Source organism: Emydura macquarii, unplaced genomic scaffold (assembly GCF_026122565.2).
Source record: "Emydura macquarii macquarii isolate MOO-44397 ecotype Brisbane River unplaced genomic scaffold, CSIRO-AGI_Emac_v2 contig_2768, whole genome shotgun sequence".
Taxonomy (NCBI): Eukaryota; Metazoa; Chordata; order Testudines; family Chelidae; genus Emydura; species Emydura macquarii.
Window position 1 is genome coordinate 43692249 of NW_027132905.1, and position 22367 is coordinate 43714615.

A 22367-nucleotide genomic window follows, 5' to 3' on the forward strand; every position below is an offset into this window, starting at 1 on the left:
TGAATCCATTTAATAGTTAAAGGCAGGATTTATTGGACCAGACTGTGAGGGAGATAGAAGCTTTTGGGCTGAATTTTATCCAAACGGTTAATGCAGCTGTTGCCGGTCCCATTAGTGGGAGGCGGGAGCGGAGGAAGCACTAAAACTACCACCTCTTAAAAGATTTTTTTTTTTTTGTACTTAAAGAAAAAAAAATCAATTTTCTTAACGCTCACATGGAATAACTAGGAAATATTTTATCTTACTGGCGCCAAGATGAAGGAAGCCAGTGCAGGGCCAATCTCGCCATGCACGGCGAGCCCCTATTGCTTTTTCCTGCATCCATTATTCCACACACCCAGAGTACGGTTTTCAGAGGGAATTAACCTCTTCCTGGCTGCTGTTGCCACTTTGAATTGCAGCCTCCTCTGCCAGATGACCCAGCGACAGCACTTCCCAAATGGCTGGGCCAGGCCAGCATGGATTCAAGCAGCACCCTCTGCTTTATGGCTCTTCACTCACCATTGCTCGGAAGCAAGGTCACCGTTTCAGAAGTGACGAGTGATTGTAGTTGCCCTTAAAGGGGCCTGATCTCCAGGAAGTGCTGAGCACCCAGCCTCTGAAAACGGCCAAGAGAAAACCAGAAGAGAACAGAGAAGAAAGAACAAGAGAAGCTCCCTCATTGGAGTTCAGTTTCTTTTACTAGTGTGTCACAACTTGAACTCAGGGCTGGTCTGATGCATTCTTAGCGGTAGAGCAAGAGCCACCCAATGGGAGAGCCAGGTTCTTCCACATCCCTCCTCCGAGGAGGCTCTTGCTGCCATCACCCCAAAGTGCCTTCCTATTTCAAAGAGAAAAAAAAACCAGACTCGACTATTCAGAGGGAACTCCAGGGTCGCGGAGGTGCCACGTGCGAGGGCAGCGTGCTTGGGGCCCCCAGGGCCAGCCCTGATGTTAATCCGATTTCTTGGCTAGTTTGGCAGGCGCCAGATTCCAGGAGGCACGACCCATTTAACGCTGCAGCAGGAGCAGGACGGCGGCGGGCATCGGTGAGAACTGACTGATGGACACTCAGGCTGGAATCAGCTGGCCAGTCCATGGGGCAGCTGCAGATCGGGCTGGGGGCAGCCTGTGCTTGACTGAGAACGAATGAGCCAGAGCTGTTCCTCCTCTGAGTTCAGGTGGTCTTGCCAGGTCTGAGCCGGTTGACGGCGGCAGACTGCCCAGCTCCCTGCCGGGCTGAAGGGAAGGCATTCCCCCCCTCCCATCCCCGTTGCTTGGGATACATCTAGCAAAGCGAGCTCTAAAACGAGGTAGAAGGTCTCACACCCCTTATGTAGGGGCGGACCCCTTCCCAGCTAGACCCCCAATACTGAATACTGCACATGCTGCCTGGTCAGAATGAGAGCAGGTAACAGGTTGCCCCAAAGAGAGGAGACCCCAGGAGATTATTCCTGGCAGTCAGTCCTTGTTCCCAGACCAGGCATCCAGCAGAGACTGTGCCCAACCCTTACCTGAGGTGATATCAGCCCAATGGGAGGAAGGGTGGCTTGTGACTCAGCCATAGCACCAGGAAGCAGGAAACACGGTTCTTTCTTGGCTCTGGTCCCGGTCCCGGCCAGTCCCAGCCCCTCCCTTTGCCCAGCTGTAAAATTAAGATGATGTCAGTGACCCACTCTCAGAGGAGGGTGAGAAGGCAAAATTCACTGGTCCCTTGCCTTGGATGGATGATGCTATGGACGTGCAAAGTATTATTACTTACTAGACCAAAACCTAATCAGACGTTGTATTCTTCTTCCCAGGCCAGTTATCCAAGAGTTACTGAAGCTGGGGGTGGGAGCTAACTCCCTGCAGACAGTCTTCTGCTTAACACATTTTGCGTTTCTCCAAAACAACTCGGAGTTCCAGATGTCAGTCCGCAGGTTTCTCCATCAAGTGTTGTGTCCGCGGCTCCAGGTCGGAGCAGGTGGCGCTCTGTGGGAGCCCAGAGGCAGCTGGCACCTCCTGCCTTCCCTTGTTTTGTCCATGGAAGAAGTGAGGAGCTCCTTTGATTCCTGGCCATTAGAAGAGATGCCCAAGGCAGCACACCGGTCCCAGTGGCGTAGAACCCATCATTCATCCTGACATGGCTACTTTCCTTTCCTCTCCTGCACAGAGTCTTTGTATATTTCGCTTGGAGCCAGCGGGTGTTATTTATGGCTCGTCTTACTTAATTCCAGCAGGGCAACACATACAGAACATGGAACAGACCAGAAAATAAGCGAAAGGGACTTTTTATCAAATATTGATGTGGCGCTTGGTGTCATGGGGGGCTGGTGATGCTGGTGATGCCTTGGGCTTTGTCTTCCGGCCAGCTGGATGGAAGTCCTGAATCTGGACTTGTGTGCAGGTCGTTTGCTGGTCTGATGAGTCTCTAATGGGCTTTGAGCCCGTCTCCCTCGCCCCGCCCCATCCCTAACCATGCAGTAAGTCGTAAGTGGCAGCTCAGAAGACACCTAGTGCTGGAGTAGCAAAGGGCCATTCTGATCAGGCCGGGGGTCCGTGGGCAGAGCTGTGTAAAGACTCAGGACTGGAATAGCAGGGGATGCGTCAGGTGAGACTGGAGGCATATTGACACTGGCAGAACTGCCCACCACCTGCCTGCACTATGCCCCACTCATGAGCACCAGGTTGAAACCAACACAGCAGAACATAAAGGGATTGATTCTCCCCTGCCTGGTGTCGTATTTCCACCCTGTGCGAAGGGGATGTAAAAAGCACCCCCAGCTGGAACTCCACGCTCAGAGATCCCAATGACATGACTGCAAATGGCCTAACTTCCTAAAGAGGCAAAACTCCATCAGAGTCAATGATCTTGCATCCATTTACACCAAGCAAGATGTCAGGCAATATAGTCTGGATCTCTGTGCTCACCTAAACATCAGAGATTTTCTATCTACCCTGCTAAGAGTTGTTGATTTGTTGCCCCTTGTTGATTTGAGGAGCAGGGAGCTGTTTTAGAGGCCAACCTGCATTAGGAACACTTGCTCGGTCTCCTTTCCAGACCCGTGAGTTGGCTGGGATTTAAGTGCAACCAGCCTCCCATCTCCCCAGGTACTTCCCTGATGTAGCGTGAGTGAAGGGAGCAGGCTGAGGGGGTTCCACTTTCCCGACCCCTCTTACCCAGTGCAAAGCAGCTTTTTTTTGCCTGGCAGGGCAGAGTCCATCTCTCAGGGCTCATCTACACAGACAGACACATTGTACTGCTTTCACTAGGCCAGTTTAGTTAAAGCGTCACATCCCCCTACTATGGACGCAGTTATACCAGTGTCAAGATGCTTTATGGTGAAATAGTTATGCCCATAGGGAAAGGGGAATAAGCTATGCCAGTATGTGCCCACACTAAGGTTGCATCAAGATAACAAATTCAGTTAAAAAAAAAAAATCAAACCCCTAATCAAATGTAGTTATACTGGTACAAAATCTGTGTATAGATCTGGCCTTAAACTGCATTAGTCAAACTGATCCAACTTGTGTGTGGCCACTTGTATAATGGTTTAAAACTGGTTCTAGTTTAGCGTATACCATGGGCATAAGAACACACCCAAGTTGCCCCAGTTTCACTAAATTGGTACTATCAAAAAAAAAAAAAAAAGTCTCCTTCTTAGTTACATCAATGCAGTTGCATGTTTAGACACGGCTTTACAAAGAGTCTGTCATCTTGATTGGACCTTCTGGGCATCACCGCAATTTAGATGGGAAGTAATAAAGTGTAGTTCCAGAGAGATCAGTGCAAGTCCCTGAAGGTTAAAAAATCATTCGGCTTTGAGCTTCAAGCTCTGTATTGCCACACCCAAGCCATTCGTGAGACCCACTCTTAAGCATTCCTCACCTGCTGCCTGGGCTAGTGCCAGGGAATGGTGACATTTAGTTGCATTGACAAGATTCCCCACCTCTTCCCTTATCAGTGCGGTTCCTCATGCAGGCCTGGAGTGAGTCAGCAGGCAGGGGATGTTGTTAATTGCACCAGGCAAGAGGGAAGGAGGGCTGGGAAATATCACAGCCAACAATAAATAAATGAAATGAACAAACTGTCTTAGTGCCCCCTGCTGGCCCATCCATTTATGACCTAATCATGCTGTGTATGGATGGGGTGGGGGCACAGAGAAACAATCCAGCTATTACAATAAAACACCACCCGCCGGTGCATGCCAAATAGATGCTTACACAGCTCATTTTGCTTGGTTCCACAGTTTGAAAGCTCCCGTGCAACCAAATAAAGTATATTCTGTGCGTGTTCATAGCTAGAGGCCTCCTTTAGTTTTACATGGAAAGTTGAAACCAGCAGGTCAATTTCTGGAACAATTTTAGTGCCAGGTCAGGAGAAGGTCCTCAACGGACAGCTCTAAAAACTAAAGTCCCCCTCTTAGCCACGGAACAAGGACAGTGGTAGAGCAATTGTTTCCATCAGCCAAATCAATGCATCTCCAGTCTCTTCTTGGGATGAATATCTAATCCGTTTTCATTCTTGGCCTCTGCTGAGCTTGCCAGTTGCAATGGTGGGTTTGTTTGTGGCATGGACACACATCTCCCGGGAACTGGGCTGAGACTCCTCAACTTAATTCACACAGCTGGTAACAATTTTCACACCCTGCTGAGCTGGGTTTGAACCGCAGACTTAGCCTCTCAGTCCCTTGCCCAGAGCACAGAGCTAGCAGCCAGATTTGATTGTTCAACTAGAGAGGATCATGCTAATCTTCATCTGACCCAACAAGGCTGAGTGTCTGCCATTGCTGTGTCACGCTGGTCCGCATCCATTCTCTGGGATTTCCCCCATCACCTGTCTCACACGTGCCGGAGATAGAGCCATGGGAGTTCTGGACAAAGCTGGACAATGGCCTATGACACCAAGAAGGTGTAGGATCGGATCTACGGTTTGAGAGCGGGAGACCCAGTTCTGAGGATGCGCCGTGTCTCCTGCCCTAGGGGTGAGGCCCCAGTGTGATGAGAAATTGTTCCTAGGAATACTTGCTCCCAGTAAAGTGGTCTGGACACCGCATGCTCACAGCGTGGGAATAAAAATCAAGCTTGCACCTGGACTGCATTGTCCTGCAGAAGCAAAATACCCCCTTTAGCCTACAACAGATGATGCAACAATCCATCCCAGTGAGGGAAGTAAACATAATCAAATGCACTGAAGACAAGTTCAAACCAAAACTGATGCTGCCTCCCTGGGGATTCCATACCCCCTGAGCAAGCCTTGAGGATTACCAGCTGCTTTCTCTTGCTCTACACTACCCCCATTGGGCCTCATTTAATCCAGCAATTTGGCCATAGAGGCGGGGAAGATAAATTGCCCTCCAGAACCCATCAGCTGGCTAGAGAGCGGCCCCCATGCCTCTGTCCGCAGCATCCACTGCAGAGGTTTCAATCCAAATCAAAAATCTATTTGCATCAAAAAGTGATGGGGGGGAGGGCGGGGAATCTTCCCTAACCCTGGGAGAAAGGAGAGAGTCAGCATCATGTGATACAGCTGCCCGTCACTGCACCAGGGCTGAGCTGTAGTGACAAATGGACACCCCCTCAATGCCCCCCTCACCTCTCAGAGGCCTAGGTCCAGCTCCTCAAAAGTTATTTAGGTGCCTATGTCCCATTGCACCCTGGGTTTCATCGTGCCACTAAAGCTTTTGCAACGATCCAAATCTCAGTTTAATGTGATTTTATGGACCTGCTACTGCAGCATCTGAGCTCCTCACAATCTTTAGTGCATTACCCTCACTGCCCTGAGATAGAACTTCTCTACCAGCCCCTTTTACACCCTTACTGGTTTAAAGCTCCTTATAAAGGGGCAACAAAGACAGAGATTGGTTCTGTGACTCACCCAAGGGGATGCAGGAATATCTGGAGCAGAGCAGGGAACCGAACTCAGAGCAACAAAGTGCTAGGCTGATTCCTTACGCACTGGGCTCTCTTTCCCTGCCACACCTCTTCTCAGCGGCTAGAGTGACTGCACGGAAAGGTGCCCTCCAAACACTAGAGGAACGGCCCTGTGCGGTACAAAGCCATGGTGATTAAAGACATCACTAATAAAAACCTGCTTGAGTCAGGATGTCTCCCACTCCTGACTGAAAGCATTATTGCTCACTGGGTGCAAAGGGGCAGAGGAAGGCATAGCTGTCATTTGTCAGCGTGGCGTACAGGGGCCTCGCTCTCAGCTATAGCCAGGCCCACTGACTGGAATAGTGCTGTATCTCTTACTGCATTTACAGACAGGGCAGGCTCCATTCATTCAAATCCTCTGCAATTTGCAGCACAAATCACAACCCCAACGCTTGTTACCTACCTTAGCAAGGCCCTGGGTTCTCGGAGAGCCCCATTCCGTAAAGTTGTTCCTTGTCCCCAAACCATTAGGATCATCAAGGCTTTCGTGTGTCAAAAAACCCTATTTAGCGTTGCTCCCCCTGTATTTTACAATCAACAGGTTTAAACAAGCAGCTCAAAGGGGGAAACGCCTACACGGTGTGCCCGCCCTGCTCTGCCAGCTGCACCGCACAGGCTGAAATAGCTAGGGAGAGCCCTCGCAGACTTCACTTTGAGAGCAGTGGTTCTCAAACAGGGGGTCAGGACCCCTCAAGGGATCATGAGGTTATTGGGGTGGGGGGGATGCAAGCGGTCAGTCCCCGCCCATGCCATGGCTACGGCTGTCAGCCCAGTGTATGGCTGACAGCCAGGAGCCCTCCAGGGATGGGTTGCCAGAGAGCAGGGATGGGTTGCTGCTGCTCCAGCAGCAGCACAAATGTAAGAGTGGCCTGGCATTGGGGGGGGGGGTCATCACAGCCTGAAATATTTTCAAAGGGGGTCCGGAAAAAAAAAAAAAAAAAAAAAAAAGTGTGAGAACTCCTGTTCTAGGGCAATGCATTCCTGAACCTGCTAGAGACACCCGCCTCTACTTGATGAGAGGTACAGTGCCATCTTCTGGTGAGCAGGAAACATTGCCTCAGGGAGTTTTCAGCTTCACACGGTTCTGTTATCTGTGTTATAATCCCTAGGATCCCTTCCACATTTCTCTGGTGTGTGTCAGTTTTCCAACCAGAAACGGGGTTTCTGCTATTCACAGAGGTACTGGACTCAGCATGGTTGGCTTAGTCTGGTTTTGGGGGGACAGATTACATGGACAACGGGGCTCTTCTGTTAACATCATCTTGATGTCAGGGGTTCAACCCTGCATGGAGCTGCAGAGGCACTTTGCTGAATCACTGTGTAGCTGGAGCAGGTGTGTCTGGATAGCTCCAGTCTAAGATAACAAGGCAAGCCTCTCGCTGAAGCAGAGGCTACAAGGGGCTAGGACAAAAGTGGATCCGCAGGGAAAATTCTAGGGGGAACCAAGATTAGGGAGAAAACTTTGGCTGGGGTTGTGGGTTTTCTGGATTCTTAAATGAACAATAGCAGCAAACCCCATGAAGGGGATACGTCTAGACATTTTCCTGTCTCTGTCACCTCAGGTCACAGCATGCTGGGAACTCGCCCTGCTTACAATCAGGGATGTGAAATCTCACCAGTCCTGCACTCTTAGCTCGACGGTCCAGGGTATCGCCCCTGCCATCTAACAATGACTATGAATGTGCTGCTCAGGAATGCGTGGGAAGCATTGCTGCTCACAGACCAGAGACTTCATTGCCAAAATACTCCAGGGCCGCTCTGTGCCGGGTGCCTCCACAATCCCAAGTGGATAGCAAGGGCCAAGAAAGCGGAGTCCTGGACACAAGGTACATCTGTGCAAATACTGCATGGCCCTCCCCCCCTGCCCTCCAAGGTGAAATGCCCACTTGGGTGCAGAGGGCATCCTTTGTGCTACCGGGGTGAATCAGGCCCCATGCAGCTCAGTTTGAGTCACTGCGGCAGCAATGGGGAGGAGAATGCGATGATTGCTGACTTGCCAACCGGCTGTGTCCATTTGGCTACGGATCATGTAATGATTGAATGGTGTAGACAGATATCTATTTAGGAGGAGCTGGTTGAGATAACCAAACTCATTTCACCCATGACACAAGTCAAGAGTGAAGCCTAAAGGCTTGTCTACACACAAAAATAATCTGAAACAAAGTAGGGTATGAATTCAAAGTGGATTTAACAACTCCTGACTAATTCCACATGTGGACACACTTATTCCGGAATAACAGTGCCAAGACAATGGGTTCCTAGGGAATGACTAGGGCCTATGCGCTAGAGCAGCGGCTCTCAACCTTTTTTTCCCCAGTACCAGTAGAGTCAGGTCAAGTACCACTGGTCCTGACCCCAATGGTACTCGAATAAAAAAAGGAGAAACAGTGGCGGAGGCGGAATGCGCTGCGGAGAGCCTTATTCTAAATTAGCTTAATCCCACATAAGATCATCCCACACCCAAAGTCAATCAGGAATAACTCCCTGTATAGACAAGCCCTAAGACATGCCTTGTGTAGACAAGCCTGAAAACTCCAGAACTGAAAAGCTAGTGCACTCACCTACTGCACCCCCGCACCTCATCCTCCAGCTCCCTAGTTTCTCAGAGCCACATGGCATCCCTTCCCCACCAAAACCTAAATCCTTGAATCCTCCCTGGTTTTAGCCACGACATCAGGTTCACATTGCTCCCAGGAGAACACTGCTGGAGAATCCTATAGCTCCATTATTGTGGGAGGATGGGTGCCTACACAAAGAGATGTAGTCTTACAATGTGTTCTAAACATGGCCAGACAGAGGGTGTGTCCACACTGCAATCAGGAGGTATGATCCAGATTAAATCCAGCTCGGGTATGTCTACACATGCTTCAGTCACACCTCTCAGTTTCAGTGTAGACCCAGCCAGAGGCTCATCCTGATCTCCAGCAGAGGGCCCTCCACCAAAGGCATCCCACCTTGGCCCCCAGGGCTCTCTCCCTGGTGACCATCCACAAGCTAGAGGCCTTAGAAACCGGTTATTGCAGCTGACAGCCGCTAGCAGGCCGGGCATCCCTTTGGAGCAGGTATGTGTGTGCAGGGGCTCCCCCTACGAACACTGCTGGAGCTGGGACTCAAGGCAAGGTGTGGCTGCCCAGCTAGGACCGACTCATCTTACCGCAGGGAGTGGGAAGAGAGCCAAGGAGCCGAACACATTGCTGCTAGCGTGACAAGGTTGCGGAGCCAAGACTCCATATATTGTGCTGTCTGCTTAGGGCCTGTCAAGGGAAAGCGCATTCCCACACTTCTTGGCACCCTTCTGCAGCACCGTTCAATTAAATGAATTGCTCCAGTGAATTTACTCCGTGTCCATTAGGCCCATCTGACACAGGCTCTCGCTGTCTGTCTCTTGCTCCAAGAAGGTTCATTTGCGAAATTGGTTTAGAAAAAAGCAAATGAGGATTGATTGTGCCAGAGCAGCCCCCCTCCCTCTACTGTAATATGCCACGGCTTGCAGCTTCTGCAGAATTCGCATCTTTATCTCTCTGATAGCAGAGGCTTGCCACACGGATGGTGCAACATTCAGAACAGTGGGGCTCTCGGAAATGATTCTCATCCCCAGAGGCCGAAGGGCAGGGAGTGTGTATGCCATGCAGGGAGTGGGAGAAAATGAGTGTGTGTGTGAGACCGTATGTGCCATAGAACATATACACACACAGAGCTGCAGACGTGTCCATAGCAGTAAGACAGACGATTGGCCCTGTCAACCCCAATGCAGATTAATGCAGGACCGCTGTGGTTTCAAGAGCAGTCACCGCAACCCTGATCTAGTAGTGTTGCGTGTGCACAGGCGTAAGACAATGAATGGAGCATCAATACATATATATATATATATATATATGTATATTTTAAGTCAAGCAGTTTCCAAGTTACATGGCTGTTAGAAAAATGAGGATTTTTTTTTATGTTCATAAAGGTTTCTTTGTCAGCAGCTCAAAAGCAGCTGATCCCAGAGCTCCAGACATGTTCAGACACGTAATCCTCATTGAGGAGCCAGGCCACATACAAGGATGAACAAATCCGGGTTAAGAGTTCATAATTTTTAAGATCTTAAAACCCTAGCTATAGAAACACATGCATGACTTTGACTCTAGACCTATGTGCACCCCCTGATACATGTCAGTCACACACACCTAGGACACAAAGAGGCACAAAGTCTTTCTTAGCCAATTTTTTTTTTTTTTTTAAATTTCTCCCTGTTTTAGGCCCCAATTCAGCCTACTCCAGGCACTGAAGCATGTGCTTAACTTTAGGCACATGCTGAAGTATTTTGCTGAATTGCAACCTCAGTGAAGCAGAAAGCTCACAAGGCAGTATGAAGGAACTGTGCCCAGGGCAAGGCTGGGAAGGGAAGCAGCGCTTACTGGAGTTTTCCAGCTTCATTGCACTTTTATTGGCTCACCTGCCTCTTGCCTTCATTAGCTAACTTTAACACCCTGCGCAGATTGGCTACGGGCTGAGTCAAGTCTGTCTGCCCGTGTCACCTCACTTTGAGCCTGGATCCTTATTCATAGATTCTAAGTCTAGAAGGGACCATTGAGGCTATCTGCCCTCCTGTATAACACAAGCCGGAGGACTCCCCTGAGTTAATTCTCGTTTGAACTAGAACCTCTCTTTTAGAAAGACATCCAATCTCGATTTTAAAATCGTTAGTGATGGAGAATGCACAACCCCTCTCCGTAAGTTGTTCCAACGGTTAATTGCCCTCACTGTTAAAAATGCGTGCCTTATTTCCAGTTTGAATTTGTCTAGCTTCAGTTTCCAGCCTTGTTATATTGTTGTCTGCTAGATTGAAGAGCCTCTGTTATAACATTTCTGTTTCCCGTGTAGGTACTTGTAGACTGTGAACAAGTCACCCCTTAACCTTCTCCTGGCTAAACTGAACAGATTGACCTCCTTGAGTCTATCTCTATCACACAGCTTTACCAATCCTTTAATCATTCTCATGGCTTGTCTCTCAACCCACTCCAATTTGTCAACATCCTGCTTGAACTCTGGCACCAGAAGTAGACACAGAATTCCAGTGGTGGTCACACAAGTGCCAAATACAGGGGAAATATAACCTCCTACACGACTGTCCCGTTTGTTAATCCAAGGATCGCATTTACCCGTCTGCCTGCAGCATGGAACTGGAAGCTCATGTTCAGCTGATTATCCACCGTGACCCCAAGTCCTTTTCTGAGTCACTGCTTCCCGGGATAGAGTCCCCAAAGAATGGCCTGCAGTCTTTGGTTTTAGATATGTGACTTTGCATTTGGCCATATCAAAAGACACACTGTTTGCCTGTGCCCAGCCCATCCAGATCAGTGGCCTGTCCTCTCCATTATTTACCACTCCCTCCATTTTTGGGTCATTTGCAAACTTGACCAGTGATGATTTTATGTTTTCTTCTAGGTCGTTGTTAAAAGTGTTACTAGCTTAGCAAGAATTGCTTCCTGGGGGACCCTACTACAAACACACCCAAGCATTAGAAAGCAGAGGCCATGTTTTGAGAGGATGCCAAAACTGAATTCAGCCCACTAGAGCTCATACCTTAAAAAGAAATCACATCACTAATTTCTGTAGTATTTTTCCCCACCCCACTTCGACTCCAGCATGATTTTAGTAGCGGCTCTTTAAAGAACTGCTGTACTTTGAAACCAATACATTATACCATTCAAAAGTAACTTGGAACTCCCCGTTTTCCAGTCACAAGAAGTGATCATCTCCACCTCTAGCGGTTTGTGAGACATCAGTTGCTGAAACCATGTCAGAACTGAAGCGGAGGGAAGGGTCAGAAGAGGGGTCAGAATGGTGCAATATCTCACACCCTACCAGGGTGAGACACACTTTACAGGATTGGTATGTGCACTTTGAGACTAACCTTTTCCCAGCAATTGTCCTGGACCAGAGGTCAGAAAGAAAACAATGTTTCTTGCCAGGCACAGCCAGAAATAATGAACTGGCCTCAGAAAAAGCAGATCTGCTCCTCTCATGCTGAGCTCTGGTGACAAAGGTCTTGGCATGAGTTTAACACTGTCTGGACAAGACCAGACAAGGATCTCCCAGTGCAAAACCTCCCCACCTCTGCTAGGACATTTCACTTTTTTCTTTGCTAGGGAGAATGGCAGAGAACTGGTCCCGGAGAAGATCTGACCCACCTTTCAGAGAAAGTGGGTTTTACTAAGTGCTTTCCTGGGGTCAGCCAATGGCATAGTCATTTCCCCACCCCCCAAAATTGGAGGAAAATCAAGGCTGAATTTGCAGAAGGGAGACAGAAAAAGAATGTGCAATTAAACCAACAGTGTAAGCAAGCCTGACACAGGAGAATTAATAAGGTTTAAGTAAAAGGCTGGCTCGAAACTCTGGCAGCTTTAAGACTTCTATGAAATGAAATGCCATAAACCTTTACCAAGAGGAGAGCAAAAACACTGCCAAGAAACAGAAGATAGATGTTACTCCCCTGATTGAGATATTGACCCGCCATCATAATGCCGTCTTACCGAGGAAGAAACGAGGATCCCAGAGAAGAGACCAGTCAAGTAACTAATGCGCTCATCTGATGGCATCCAGGGAGACTACAGAAAGGCGGAAGGGGAAGATTGTAGGAGGCTGCTTAGCACAAGTGGAGTTACAAAATAAAATAGATCCCGGGGGGAGGTTCTGTTAATATCGAGACTCTGTCCCTTCCTTCCTTCCACACCTCGCTCTGAAGCTTGCTTAGATCTTTCACTTATGCTAGCACCCACACCACCACCTTTTCAACCCAGTGCTTCTCATGTACTGCAATCCTTTCTCCCCTCGGGGCCTGTGCTTAGTGCTTTCACCACATAGCTGCAGTGGGGTCCATGACAGCTCGAGGCAGCCCGGGTCCCTCTTACTAGGAAGCCCTTCCTAGGACCCTTGCCTGTGGAGACCTCACAGCCATGTCTTTCCTTACCTGACAGGCCTTCTGTCTAGCTGTTACTTAGCCCTACATCTCCCACTTGACTAAGGAAATGGCTTGGCCCTTTATAGCCTGCTGCCTCTCCCAGCAGGCCTCACTCTCAATCATATGCCCCCCCACCAGGGATTGCCACTCCACAGAACACCTGGCCTGAAAGAGGCTAAGACCAACTAACAGGAGCGCTGGGCTAGACCAGACCCTTAAAGGGCCAGTGGCCTGTTACCAAGACTTTCTGCAGTGCATTAGATGCTCACGAGGCTTCTCTGGGGTAAGTATTGCTGGGTGCAGGAGAATTGGTTTTTTCCCCCCCTTATGGTTACAGGAATTCACTGCAATGGAATCTATTGGCCAAAGAGTGTGCAAAGAACTGTAAGTGGCCGGCCAGTGATTGCCAAGGAACAGGGACGGTGGGAGAAGTAGGGTTGTGGCAACAGGCCAGATAGGTCCTGGTGAGGTTGGATTTGGATATGCATCCAGCAGTCCCCAAGGGAATTCAAAAGGCACAACTGCATGTGCTGATGGAGGTTAATTCAGCTACAGGTTGCTGATGAAACCTGCCCCCAAGACGCCACCCATACAACTTCCCACCTGGCCGGATACCAGGTGACAACCTATGCAGCCAGTGAAATACAAGCCAGATTCATTGTCTCTTCAAAACAAGTTCTCATTGGCTGTTTAGCGAGCTGGAGGGCAGGGCACTGTTAAATAGCAACTTCTTGGAGGCAATGAACCCTCCCATAGTTTCCAAAGGACAGTCCTGATTTTGATGGGGTGCAGGTTTGCTTTCATGAAATCAATGGCAGTTTTGCTATTGACTTTATTGGGAGCACAATCAGTCATCATATGGATTGGATAGAGGACGAAGCGTGTAATTATTTGGAAGGATCTGGTTTGCAGTTCTCTAATAACTCATAAGCTTTAATAATGGCAACCCTGGGGGCAGTCGCTAACCTTTCACAGACTGGTGAGTCTAAAAAAAATCGCTCGTCTTTTGGGAGAAAAGTGAAGCTGGGCAAAATGTTATAACTAAGCCTGAAACTCGAGTATGATCCACTTCTCTGTTCTGTGCCTCAGTGTCCCATCTGTAAACCAGGGGTAATGATCTCCCCCTACTTCACAGAGATGGTGGGAGGCTCCCGGTATTTAAAACACATTGAGATCTCCTTGGGTAACAAAGACTACCTATGGCAAATGCTGACAATACCACGTTACCGCAGTTACGGTCTACTCTAAGCACATTGGAAAATGATGTTTTTTCAGGTATCTTTGGGCAGTAACCATAGGCAAATGCTGACCTCTTAAAGGCCAGTGCCAGGGCATTGTGATTTGGTGTTAACATACAGGTTGGAAACAAATGTCATAGCAAATGGATTCTTCAAGGGGATTAACTAAAATGAATCTCTTGTCTTTGTCATGCTCTGCTGCAAAATTCATTCCCTTACACCCTGGAATGGACTGTAGCAACAGTTTTGCAGGTACCACTGCTGGGAAAGAGAAGAGAAAGCCTCACATCCAAGCCCTTTTGTACTGTGGTGCTTTCTGCTTGTTTCCAAAGGGGGTTTGTCTCCTGGGCATCTTTGCCATGTCAGCGCAGAAGGGCTTAATCCACTTCTTCCAGTTAATCCATGACAGGGGATATCTTGGTCACGTCCTGTGTAGATCCCCCATCAGGGCTTTGAAACGCCTGAGCCATGGATAGCTTTTATTAAGAACCAGCGGAAACTGGAAAAGGACATCTCAGGGAGTCTGTGTCATGTCCAGACAATTCAGAAGACAGCGCAGAGGATGTTAATTAAAGCTGCTGTGTCTTATATCTTCAAGTGATGGGTTAGGGCCAGATTCTCAGCTAGGGCTGAACAGCACAGAATGTGAGTCAGGGCTGGGGATTAGTGTTCATTTTTACACTGCCTTGATCCTGATGATGCTGCTCTTGGCAGGCAGGTCCTACTGTGCCATGGTAGAGCAACCTGAGGGCTGCTCTAACTTACATCTTGCTGCAACACCTGTAAGGAGCTGGAAAGACAACCAAGAGTCAGCCTGGTCTATAGATTCCCCAGCCATGGCTCCTTATTTCTGGCCACACCCTCTTCTCCATGCTACAGCAGAAGTGGGGGGTGGCCACACCAGCTGCAGTTCCCTGTACATTCGCGTGATCCTTTCCAGGTGGGTCACGCCAGCTGCACAGTTAGAATACAGAGGCATTGCAAAGCATCCCTTTGTGAATTAATTAACGCTCCAGGGACAATTTGCCTTTCCAATTAGAGTAATGCATCTGTCCCACTGCCAAGAGCTGAACCTGCAGCCTGTCAAGCTGCTGGTTTCTGACCATGGCCATTGCTCTCTAAGTGATGCTGCAGAAATGTTTGCTCTTGCACACAAGCCCGGTCCTTGCCCCTCCGGCTTCTCAAGCAGCAATGAACCCAAAGGGTTTATGGGTTCTCAGGGCACATCTACACAGCTCATGGCTGATTACATTGAAGGGAAGTCCCATACCTGCTGCAGGCCAACTGCCAGACTGTCCAAAGCACAGCCTCGCTCATTGGATTTGTAATCGGATAAGCTATACGGAAGCTCCGACAGGGTGCAGAGGTGTGAACTAGTCCCTGGTGATGACGGGGTTAATACCTGTCCCGCTGCCATGCAGAAGTGCTGTGAGGAAGGCTACAGAAGTGGGTGTTTTGGAGACAGAGGAGGGAGAAGGTCTTTGAAAGGAGGACTCGCGGGTCCTAGGACTGGGACGAAGCTCACACTGCAGAGTTTTCCATTCCCTTTCTGCTGTTGCTAGTTTATTTCACATCCTTGTTATAGATACTAACCCTGGAGGACCAGGCCTCGCTGACTGGAGCTGGGTTTTTTTCTGATCCCTCATTCCACCAGCTCATGTCTAGGGGTGAGATTTCAAAACGCACCCCGGTGGTTTAGGAGCATGGGTCTCACCAAAAGCCAAGGGGACTTGTGCTCCTAAATCACATAGGCACTTTTGGAAATTCTACCGTGGTTGGCTGATTTAAATCCAGCTCTGGGACAGCGGTGACCAGAACCTGTCACCAGCTGATGGCTGTGAGGTGGCTTATACAGCAGTGAAGGAGGTGTCAGCACTGGTGCTACCGGACAAGTGTCCACAACACAAGAGATATTGCCACAGCTGGCTCCCTTGACAGCCTCAGTAGAGAACCAAAAACTGAATGGACTAAGGAGATGGAGCAATCTTCTCACCTCAGTGCTCATCCCTGAAGGGCAGAGGCAGGGCCCACTGGTGTGGGCAAGCTTGCACTATGTTGTCTAGGCCAGTGGTTCTCAACCAGGGGTATGCAGAGGTCTTCCTGGGGGTACACAATTAATCTAAAACAGTGTTTCCCAACCTGCGGGTTGCAACCTGCATGGGGGAGTGGGAGGTCACAGGACAGTTTTAGTGGGGATCGCAAGTGCAGGGCCAGCATTAGGAAGTGGCAAGCAGGGAATTGCCCAGGGCCCCACACCATGGGGGCCCCTGCAAAGTTAAGTCACATGCTTCAGTCGCAGGGCTCAGCTTTCAGACGAGGCTGGCAAATGAAAAACAGGCTGACGTATCGCACTGAAACGTACGTACAATATTGATATTCCAATCAATTTATTTTATAATTATATGGTGAAAATAAGCAATTGGTCAGTAAGAGTGTGGTGTGACACTTGTATTTTTAGGTCTGATTTTATAAGCAGGTACTTTTAAAGTGAGGTGAAACTTGAGGTACGCAAGGCAAATCAGTCTCCCAAAAGGGGTACAGTCATCTGGAAAAGTTGAGAACCACTGGCCTATGCTGTATGTATTCTGGACAGAGGAGTATTCCCTGTCTGGCACTGTGAATCCAGTTTCAAAAGGAGTGGCACAGGATTTACTACTTAGACCCCAGTCAGTTCCGAGGGGGCACCGCATATAGGCCAAACACATTGCATCGGGAAGTCACGGCATTGCACTGTCATGACAAACACCACAGAGCAATGACTGCAGTCAGTGAGAAAGACCTTCTAACTGCCTAGGTACCAACAATAGCATTGTACTGGCTGGAGAAACTTCTTGTGACTATTTTCTTGCAGAGAGACTCTTCCAAACGAACACTAACCTCCAAACATCAGGCAAGGGGACAGCTCCACAACAGGTGGGCCAAAGCACCGGCTCCTTCATGGGAGATGTGGCCCTGGAAGGAGGCTCAAGCCCTCTGCTCATTTGCATGGTTATTGCTCTTGATACAGGTGCTGTCTCTTCGAATCAGAGCTCTTTGCTGATGCAGCAAACAGCAAATCAGTTCAAAGTGGCTCCTGCTGGCTAGAAGCTGTGATGCAAGGTAAGTTTACAACTCAGCAAAAAGCCCTCACTTAACAGCTTTCAGCTGGGAAAACTCAGCTCTGTTGCACTAGACTTTGGCTCCTAGCTGGAATGGACAGAGGCAGAGGTTTGGGGCTGTGCTGTCTGTAGGCAGTGCAGGCAGTGTTCTGCTTTGCCATGCACAGAGCAGAGTTCTGAGGATTAGGGGCATTACAAAGCAGGGAAGTCTCTATTCTGCAGGTTTAGCCATAGTATCCTTTCTGCATAGGCCTGCTGCAGACATAGTGTAATAGTTACATCACACCTTTCATCCAGAGATCACCAACTGTTTTAGCAAGGAGAATAAGGGTCATTAGCCCCATTTGACAGATGGGAAACTGAGGCACAGAGTGGGGCAGTGATGTGCCCAAGGTCCCTGGCAGAGCCCAGCTCTTCTGATTCCCACACTGGTGCTCTCTCTATGGCCCATGCTGCCTTGCAAAGTGTAGCTTTGTTCCCATGTATCATACCACAGCCTTCGGAACTGTCTGTGGCGTCCCAGCAAGCAGGCACTGTGAGCAAGCATGGGCAGGGTGGCCGCAGCCCCAGTGCTGACAGCTGCAGCTGACAAGGTTTACATGCCAAGTGAGGTTGACACCTCTGCAGTGGCAGAGTCCTTTGACTGCCCAAGCAGACCCAGCACTCATTGTGCTGGATGGAATCGTTCCAGACTGGATCAAGCAAGCCAAAGCCTGGAGAAGACAAATAGGTCCGGGTTTGATTCAGAACCAGCTCATCCAACTTTAATCAAGAGGCTGTAGATGATGGTGCCATGATTTGTAGGCATCTGCATACACAGACCCTAGGTTTGTCTGCCATAATGCACACGGACAGCATGAGGAATAAACTGATTTCTCCTTCAAATACACAGGCTTCTACCAGGTGGTCAAAAAGCAGGTTTGCTAGCTGGACAAGAAAACAGAGCTGTTATAATGCACACATCTAACCCATTCCAGCCAGGAGAGGGCAATAGTGACTCACACACAGTGGGGAAAGGTAGGAAAATCTCCCTCCTGCTACCATACTGGACTATGCTCTCATGAACTGAACAGGACTGGGCTGGTTGGCATTTGGAGGAGAAACCCAAGGGCAGTGTTGGTGATTCAAGAGAGCTGCCCTGCTCTCTGTGTCTGCCCTGGAACAGGGTCCCAGCAGGAGGTGCTGTCTTTTGCGAAAGATGTAAAACGGAACCCTTGTGATTCCCATAGACATTGCAAAACTGCAACTGCATTTGCCTCTGCCAAAACTCTCAAGGTGGCTTCAGTGGGCTAGACCTTTCCTCCCACACTCCAGTGTTGAACAGTGTTGCTGTGCGCTGTTATACACCTGCATGCTCCACCCCAGTGGTGGATGAAGCAACTTGAGAGTCGCTTGTGCATTGTTTGTTACATGTGCAAAGCGACTGGGATGGTGGGATGAAAGGCATGTAAGGTACGATGTGGGCTATGATGATTTTATTTGCCCTGCAAAGAGTGGGTGGGGGGAAGAGAGTCAAGAAAGAAAGCTGTGGGAACACTTTAGCAAGGGTTGGTCCTGCTGTGAGCAGGGGGTTGGACTAGATGCCCACCCGAGGTCCCTTCCAACTGTATGATTCTATTCTGCCCCCCAAAGAGCCACTTCGCTTTTTATTGCGGCATGTAACAAACCAAAGCTCACGAGACGCCAGCGTTTCCATTTGCTTGGTTTGCCAAGCTCTCCAAATAAGAAAGAATCCCTGGTTCTTGCCTGTACACACAGTATCACCTCTGGGGGGACCAGATGCCAAACCTGGGATTAGGGAAAACACCAGCTAGATAGCTGCTTTTATCTCCCTCCTTGTCCAGCACCTTTCCTCCCAGGTTTACGCAGTCTAAAAATAAAGCAGTTGCTGCATAGAGCAACTGTTTGATTCCAGCTCCCAGAATCCTGCTTCGCCAGATAAATGCACTTCATTTCAGGGCAGCACCCTGCTTTTGCTTTGGGCTGTCAGAGCTATCTCAGCCCAGTAGTTCTGGATCCCATTCAACAACGTATGTGTGGGGAGATGACCCTTGCATTTCAGAGGTAGGCTTGGTGGCAGACAGAGCAGCAAGATAGGGAGTGGCTTGTCAGTCTCCTCTCAGTTTTTGCAGCTACGCTTACTTACTTCGTTTACATTTGGTGGTTCTGCTCCCGGCCTCCCACTGCACCAGGCGTCACACACCCAGGTTTCCACACAATGCAGACTGTAACAGAGACACACACCAGGTGCTCTCTCCTGAAGGTAGTTCTGAAACTGATTAAGGCACCTAAAGCCTGGTCTGTGCAATGGCTCCATCTCATTTTAAAACTGGGTGTAGCTGAACTGGTCTAAAAGCTGGTTAGAAGATTTGGGGGAATTCTGCCAGGGTAAATCCAGGTCTTTACTTTCCTTCTCTTAGTCTAAAATAAAAGCCATTCTGACAGAAAGAATGTGGTTGCTTCTTGCATATGGAATAAACACAGGGATCTTCAATTAGCACAGCCTTCTGTGGCATCAATGTCAATTAAGGCATCGGGAGAGACGTAGGTAGGCAAAAGGGAAACTGGTGGAGTCAGTGAACCAGACAAACTGGGCTGAGCATATTCAGTTTTAGCCTGACTGTTCTACCATCATCCCCTAACTCACGCTCTGCTTTGTGACGTGATGTTATATTTTTGTTCAAGGTCAGAGGAGAAAGAGAATCCAGTTAGACTTTGCTGTTGGAGATTATCTGTGCAGTAGCTGGGGTAGTTTCCTGTACCTCAAGCCAAAGCACTAGGAAATATGCTTCTACTGGTGTCGCTACCACTTTGCATTTGCATAGCACTTTTCCTCTAGACGATAATGATTTGTATTGTGATAGTGTCTAGCAGCTCCAGGGAGGTGCCAAGACCCTATTGTGCTCGGCACGGTACAAACACAGAACCAAAGGACTGTCCTTGTCCTTAAGGGCTTACAGTTTAAGTAATGACACCTGCCGATGTCCAAGGACTTTATAAAGCTAGGGAACGTTCCTTCCTCCTTTTATATATGGGTAACAGAGGCATGGAGCAGTTAAGTGAGTGGCCCAAAGCTTCACAGTGAGTCAGCAGCGGAGCTGGGAAAAGAATTCAGGTCTCTGAACATGTTCTAATATGCTCAGTCCTGCACTGGCCACTGCGGAGATGGAAATGACTGATCAAGCAATCCAGTCCACCTGTGATTTTGTAGGAGTCCTAGAGAAAAAGGTAAGGACTATAAATAGGAGTGTTTGCAACAAAGGGGTCTGTCACAAGACTCTGCACCACAGAGAAGGGCCCTTAGTTCAAACCCCAGCATTGCAGCACTTCCACCTCAGCAGCCCCACCACAGTCTTCGGCCTACTCTCCAGCCAAGCCACTTTAAAGCATTCACCCCCTTCCAGGATAACACAGTCCCTCAGTCCAAGTCAAGAAAACAACATCAGGACAAAAAAAGTTCCCCAGCTCCTAAGGGCTCAGCCTTCCACCTCCTTCCTTACAGGCAGCAACAGCTGATCTCAAACCACCAGCTTCTGGGTGGGTGGATGCCAGCCAACCCAACCCAACCACCCTGGCCAGGTCTATCCTCCTACCACACACCTCTGACAGACATCAGCCAGTTCTCAGCTCCTCTCCTCAGAGCAGCTTATCCTCTCTGCTTCCCAGCCAGTGGGCTTTCTTGCTTTTAAGTCCCACATCCTCCACAGGTGTAGCAGAGTGGGATTAAACGAGGGAGCTAACTGTTTTAATGCCTTCAAGGGGAAGGCCACCCTGTTACAGGGTATGTTTTGGTACTTTTCCACCTTGAAAGCTTGTGCATTATTATTTCTAAGACAGGGTATAGGATTTATGGTCTTTTAGGGCAGGGACTGTTCTGTGCGTATACCAGAATGAGGTGCTGGTCGATGACTGGTGCAATATAAATACTACGGTATGGTGTGTCCTATTTATATAGTTACATTCTATCATCGTGATCATCCGAATCTCATCAATAGGTGGAGCTCTGTAGCTGTTGTTCACGAGGCGAAAGCCTCATCCAGCCGCTGTTAACAGCTACCCGAGACCTGCCCGGGGCCAGAGAACACTAGAGGAAAACACCTGCTACGTTTCTGTGGAAAGCCTCTCTTGGAGTGTGAGATTTTTCCGATCTCGTCTGTCTCCAAAGGGGCCGCTTTGGATGGCACAAAGCTCATGGCATTACCAACATAGCGGTCGGAACTGGAAAGTGTCAGATGGCAGAGTGGCTAAGGGGGCATGCCGAGTTGTATGAGTGCCCCAGCTAAAGTGTCCCACCAGCGGCAACAAGTAGGGAGAGGATTTCTCAAGTTGAGTCCCCGCCTTCCATGTAGGTGTCCCAAGAGGCCACATGTCTCAGGTACCATTAAAGCCCCTGCCTGGTGAGCTATTTTACCCCCATGGAGGGCTCCCTGTGTTCTAGCAGGGCACTCTCACTGAATGAATCACCTCAGAAACGAAACCCTCCCAGACATACAGAATTTGCTGCACTGGATCAGCCCCATGGTCTATCTACCCTGATAGCCCGTCTCTGACAACGGCCAGCCCCAGGTGCTTCAGAGAAGGTGTAAACACCCCTTCATGGATAATTCTGGAACAACCTGCCTGGCCTTGGAGAGTTAGATGTAAAAGGAGGGGACGCTGCTCTCCACAGCAGGGGCCTCGGTTCTGCTGAAGGCATTTAGATGGGCCCTCTCCCCACAGCATCTGAGCGCCCAGCCATCTGTAATGAATGTGCCCACAAACCCCCTCGGCGAGGCAGAGTAGCACTATCCTCAGGAAGCAGAGAAATTAAGTGACTGGCTCAAGGTGCCACAGGAAGTCTGTGGCAAAGCAGAGAATCAAACCTGGGTCGGCTGAGCCCTAGCCACGGGAAGGTCCTCTCTCCACCCTGGGTCATTTACCGTTAGCGCTTTTGCTGAGTCTCCTCTCTGCTTCTGTCCTCCTTCTGCTCCTATTCTAGACTGAATAACCCAGAAGTGCCAACGTAGGAATTTCCCCTGCGTGGGGAGGATTTGTTCCCAGCTGAGCAGCAGTGTGAGGCTAGGGGATGTCTCATGCAATAGGAGTGACAGAGCCCAGAGATGTCTGAGGAGCTGCGATACTCAGGTGTGGGGAGCCTGTTTATTTTAGACACAGGGAGGGATGGAGTTCTGGTTCTAGGTGCAAAAT

At 49.2% G+C, this 22367-nt stretch overlaps 1 long non-coding RNA gene across 2 annotated transcripts; it reads right to left on the bottom strand.

Moving 5' to 3' along the window:
* Positions 1-17153: 17153 nt before the first annotated feature.
* LOC137165500 (uncharacterized) lies at positions 17154-20876 on the bottom strand. Of its 2 annotated transcripts, XR_010923389.1 has the most exons (3): positions 20781-20876; positions 19327-20396; positions 17154-18107 (listed from the first exon to the last, which is right to left on the bottom strand). It is a non-coding gene; the product is annotated as an uncharacterized lncRNA (long non-coding RNA). The 2 variants fall into 2 exon arrangements; XR_010923388.1 differs by having other exon boundaries at positions 17154-20396.
* Between the last annotated feature and the right edge of the window lie 1491 nt (positions 20877-22367).